Here is a 6,064-nt window from a genome sequence, read left to right as displayed (position 1 = left end):
TCATTTCTGCCCTGCCCTTTCTCCGTTGAAACTATGGGTACCTTGCTAAGTATGAGGGTTAATGCCTATAGTCCCGGCTATTGAGGAGTCTGAGACTGGAGGATCACTAAATTGGAAACTAGCCTAAGCAATATTGAGCTCCCATCTCAAAAATGAATTGGAATGAACACACCTAGACCCTGAAAGAGTGACTTGACTTGCCCAAGGTCATATGACCAGACATACGAAGAAGTTAAATTAGAATCATCTGTGTCTCAAACTCACCAAAGGCTTGCTTCCCATCTTTTCCTGGCCCTTTCTAAATAGTTACTTTTATTTATAAAGGTTTTCTCAGTAAAACAATTTTACTCTTTTACATATTATTTAAGCTTAAAGCATTCGTGCCACATTCGTGGCCCCACATATAATTTTAGCAAATTTATACTTTTTTTTTAACCGAAGGACCAAACAGAGACATCAGAGAAACATCTGGTCTGATTCATCAGGGCAACAGCAACATTTCTATTTATACACGAGCACAGCCCTATCTTTGTAGCTCTCAGCTGTTGCTCATTGCTCAGTATGTCCCCTTTTCAACCTTGTCTATCCCTCATTGAGATAGCATCCTGTATCCCAGCTTGTAAGCAGAACCTAACGTAATAAAAGAAGCATGCATTCCTTACTTCCTAAAAGGGTTCCGAGTTTTAAAGGAACTATTATCTCTCTACTTTCTTAGTCCCTTTGTTCTAGAGCCTGAGATGGCCAGTCTCAATTGCTTCGGTGGTTGCCACTCTCTCTCTCTCTCTTGCATTCTTGGTAGAAGATGCATGAAAACCAAAGCTGAACGGTAAGTTAGGTTTGGAAGCAGATCGGGTAAAGAAAGTAAACATAAGTAAGGAAGCTGGGGCCTCACAGCAACATTTGATAATGATTAAAACACAGAGGCTCCATGATCTTAGGTAGGAATCAGGACAAAAGGGAAGGAAGGAAGGGAGGGGGTGGAGAGGAGGAAGGAAGGAAGACCGCCAGAGAACCCTTTTGTCCAAGCGCCCTAAGAGAGTGCCGCTGTTTGTAGCAGCCGCTGACGCTGTTGTTTGGAAAAGCCATGGAACATGTCAGAGACAAACAGCTCTCCGCAAGTGACTTCTTCTTGGCCGAAACTCCTTCAAAATTATGACCTCACCTCAGCTTTCAACTTTAGGAATTCAATGGGAATAAAAACAGAGGAACCACAATGGCCTCTGACTTCAGGGTCTAATTAAATCTCTTAAGATCTTAAGCGCTGAAAATAATAAGGTGCCCAGCTCCACCCTGTGTCATTTAAAGATAAATGGCAAAGTGTCGGAAAAACAACAAAGTTAGCATTTCCCCCACCCCAGAGATGACTTCTACAGAATCTGCTCCTCGGACAGCAAAACTTACACTTCTCTGGGCCCTTTTGTTTTTAATGTTCCTGTACACATCTGTTGAATGATACAACTCTGCTTAGAATACAGAGTGGTAACATCTATTAACTTATACAATGTAATCTCACATTTAACAAATTAGTTTCTGTGTTATTCTAGTAACTACTGACCAAACAAAATGACTACTTCTTTAGCTTTGTAGTTCTGGTGGGTCTTCAGGGTGGCAAAAATGAAAGAAAAGGAAAGAAATTTTAAAAAATCAGAGCCCAGTGACACTAAAGGAGAGTTTTTTGGGTTTTTTGTTGTTTTGTTTTTGAAATGTGGTCCTATTATCATTTTGCTATCCTTGAGAATGGTATAATAACTGACCAATATATGTAGTTTGCAATGACCTATGTTCCCCTTGTCTCTTGTAGAAGAGTGTCAATATATCAGTTATAATTCTAACAAGTTTTTGGTGGTGGTGGCCATTTGGTCTTTTGACCTCAAAAAGATGTCCTCTGAACTGCAGCACAAGATTGGAGTTTAGAAGCAAGTTGTCAGAAAATGACTGGAATTTGACGACTGAGGTGTCATGGCCAAACAGTGTAGTCTAGAAAACAACAGGTTAACTGAAGCAGATTGGAGTAGGTCACAGGGCTAAAGGAGGCACACAGCTATTACAAAGCAAATGTGTTGATGCCAGCTCAAGGATGCTGCTGCTGTAGGTTCCAAGCTCAACATCTCACCAGTCCTTTTGCTCTGGTTGATATTCACTGTCCTGTTTTCCCAGTGGATATACCTCGTGTATGCCTCTCTCTTCTAGACCTACTCAACTCTCCAACAAATGTCTCTACCTCCTACTTCTAGAATAAAAGTTAAGGTCACCAAGCAAGAGTTCCTTCAATCTCTCCATACCTCTTCCATCTTTTGCCTCCTTTTCTTTTCCCCATTGGCTGGATCCTCCTACGTCTCTTAAGTTTTAAATAAGTAATTTCTTTTCACTTGTGTTTTCAATAATGGTTTCTTCTTTGAATCCATGTATCCATCTCTTCCGCCTTACCAAAAAGCTCTGTACCAATGTAGTCTACAGATGCTCAAAATTGTACATGAAATGCACCCAAAACACAAGCTGGCTGGCTGGCTGGCTGGCTGGCTGGCTGGATGGATGGATGGATGGATGGATGGATGGACTGATGGATGGATGTATGGGTGGATGGATATGTAATAAACCAAGTAAAGCCAAATGCTATTTGGAGGTAGCAGGTACATGGGTATTCACAATATAATTGTTTTAACTTTTTTTTCTGTTTAAATTGTCACTACAGCTCCCCAAGATCAGGCCTAGGTCAATGACTTGGCTAAAAGCACCAAGAAGGTCTGGATCATTATGGTGGCTCTCTCCAAAAAATGGTGACAAAAATTGAAATCAACCAGCACATCAGGATGCTCTGTGGCAAGACTGAGATAATGTGGGCCACTGTCATATGGCATTGTGGTTCCTTTATAACAACCATGGCTGGTGGGTCCTGGATTTACAATACTACTTCAGCTGTCAGTCAGACTGGCCATCAGGAGACTGAAGGAACTGAAAGACCACAGAAGTGCTACTGTTTGAGCAGCCCTGGCCTACAATAGATGAGCTCATTCCTATGACAAAATTATAATAAAAAGTGTCAGTTGAGTAATTCTTGTGGCCCAGTATCTTCCTGAAGCTACCATTAATCCCTCTTTTTTTCTTTTTTGCTCTCTGAACTTTTGAAAGACCAGACCATTGGCTCCACTACCTCTTTCCCTTCTGGTATCTCTCTTCAAATATTTAACAAAGAAGTAAGGCATTAGAGTTGAAATCCCCTTAACACTTCAGCCAACCCCTTTTTCTTCTAGCGACCAAGATATCATTGCTGTTCTAATGTTGGAATGCATTTCTTGCACACACACATGAATCACACCCTAGCAGTTACCTTTTGTGTGCAGTGTTATATTTTAACTGGAGATTATATATATGTATATATATATGTATATATAATCATAGAAGAATCCATCAGTCACTTATGCAGTCTACTACTGAGTTTCTACTTTCTACCTCAAACAATATCATTAATTCTCTTCTCATTATTCAGAGATTGAGATTACCATATATCTCAAATAAACTGACATACTGTACAGTTTCTTATCTCCAATGCCACAAAACAATGGTGGGTTTCTCTCCAGTGTATCTGTCTTAAGTTATAGAAGCTGAGTTTCTTCTTCACACCATGCCAATACTTAGCATTATCTGTTTTGGGCTTTTTTTTTTTTTTTTTAATTTTTTGAGATTCTTAAGAATATATGGCTAGAGACATGGCTCGGTGGTTAGGAGCACCGGTTGTTCTTTCGGAGGTCCTGAGTTCAAGTCCCAGCAACCACATGGTGGCTCACGACTATCTATAATGGGATTCGATGTATTGGAACCATCTGATGTGCATAGAGACAGTATTCACACATAAATAGGTCTTAAAAATAATATACATGGGGGTTGGAGATTTAGCTCAGTGGTAGATTGTTTGCCTAGCAAGCGCAAGGCTCTGGGTTCAGTCCTCAGCTCTGAAAAAACAAACAAAAAAACAAAAAAAAAAAAAAAAAAAAAAAAAGATAAAATCAAAAAAATATATACATGAAAAGCAATACAACTTAAAAAACTCAAACTTTCCTTTCGATATACTCTTGTCTATTCAATGTACTTGTCTGAATTGCCTAGCTGCATTCTTTGCTGATTTTTTTTAATTGCAATTTTGTGGGGGGTTTTTGTGATTTATATATAAAAACAAAATTCCCTTGTGTACTGACTATAGCCTAATCTCTTGGGTTTTTTATTTTTATTACCAGGTAATAATGGTACGAGAATAATATTCTTCATTTTATTTTCATGAATGTGTGTAATATGTTCTTGTCTCCCTCTACTCTTTACTGCTATTCTTTTCTTCTCCCAAATTTTCCTTCAAACCAATTTTGTTCTATTTTGACTAAAAATTCTTTGTATGTGTGTGTGTGTGTGTGTGTGTGTGTGTGTGTTTGTGTGTGTGTGTGTGAAACATTTTTGCTAGATTTGTTTTCCAGGTACGTTATTGCTTTTGTTATAACTAGATGATGCTATTGTATTTTCAAATTGGTTATTGCAGTTGTGCTGAAACTAGTGACTTTTGATTATTGATTTTGGGTCCATCAACATTGAAAACTTATATAAGTATGCAATATCAAAGGATTATCTCAAATGTACTACATAGAGAAAATTTTACTATGTGCATATAATGTTTATTTTTGCTCCTTAGTTTCAATGTCTGTACATTTGTTTCTTGTCTTACTGCATGGGTCAGGAAGTCCAGAGCCATGTTGAAGATGTATGTCTATATCTTGTTCCTGGCTTTGAGCAGAGAAAATTTCTTATTTTACAGTATTTGCTCTAGGCTTATAAATATATTCAGATGGTTCACTATATTTCTATATTTCTAAGAAACATTTAATATTTTAAAAAATGAGTGTTAAGTATTACTGGGCTCCCCCCCCCCCATATTTGTTGAGATAATCATTTAATTTTCTCCCTTAATTTAATGTCAGTGAATGTCATTGATAGATTTCAAAAATAAATGTCATTCACTTATGGAATTCAAACCCTCCTTGATAATATTGTGTTTTCAATGAGTACTTTATTTAGTTTTTATGTCTATATTTGTATGTGTGAGTGGTCAATAATTTCCTCTTCAGGCCCTGCCCTTATTTTGTTTGAATATTCTTCCTAGGAGTCAAAGGAGTTGCCTCCAGCTGTCAAATGATATTTAAATAGATACATTTAAAGTCTTTCGGCTCTATGTCTACACACCCTGCTTTACATTTAGCATAATTGATCACCTCCTTAAGTTTATTCTTGAAACTTGTGCTGACTAGACTTCTGTCAACTCGGGACACAAACTAGAGTTAACTGAAAGGAGGGAAGCTCGACTGAGAATATGCCTCCGTAAGATTCAGCTGTAAGGTATCTTCTTAGTGATTGGTGGGGAAGGCTCAGCCTATCGTGAGTGGTGCCATCCTGGGCTGGTACCAGGCCCTGAGATCTATAATAAAGCAGGCTGAACAAGTCAGTGGAAGCAAGCTAGTAAGCGGCACCCTTCCATGACTTCTGCATCAGCCTCCAGGTTCCTGCCCAGTTTGAGTTTCTGTCCTGAGTTTATTCAGTAATGAAAAGTGATGTGGACAGTGTAAGCTAAATAAATCCTTTTCTCCGAAGCTAGCTTTTTGGTCATAATATTTCACTACAGCAATAGCCACAGTAAGGAGCTTGGTGCCAGGTTTGCTTGAGGCCAGGAATTTGATGTTAGCCTGGACAACATAGATCTCTCTCCTTCCCTCTCTCCCTCTCTCTCCCTCCCTCTCTTCCTCCTCCTCCTCCCTTCTTTTCTCCCTCTCTCTCCCTCCCTCACTCCCTCTTTCACGCTCTCTCTCTCCAAGTATTCTTTATTTTAATGACACCATACTCCCAGCATTCTTTCATATATCTCTAAGTTCTTTATGTTCTTACCTTCACCCTGGAATTCTCCTTGACTACTTTTCTCACCTCTCAGATGTTCCCCATGAGATTTGAGGTGCCCTCGGTATTTCAGTATTACCGGTATGAAGACGAATTCCCATGCCATGCCTTTGGTCTGCATCTCTCCTCTCCGTTC

This window comes from Micromys minutus (assembly GCF_963924665.1).
Source record: "Micromys minutus genome assembly, chromosome: 1".
Classification (NCBI taxonomy): domain Eukaryota; kingdom Metazoa; phylum Chordata; class Mammalia; order Rodentia; family Muridae; genus Micromys; species Micromys minutus.
This window is presented reverse-complemented; position numbering follows the sequence as displayed.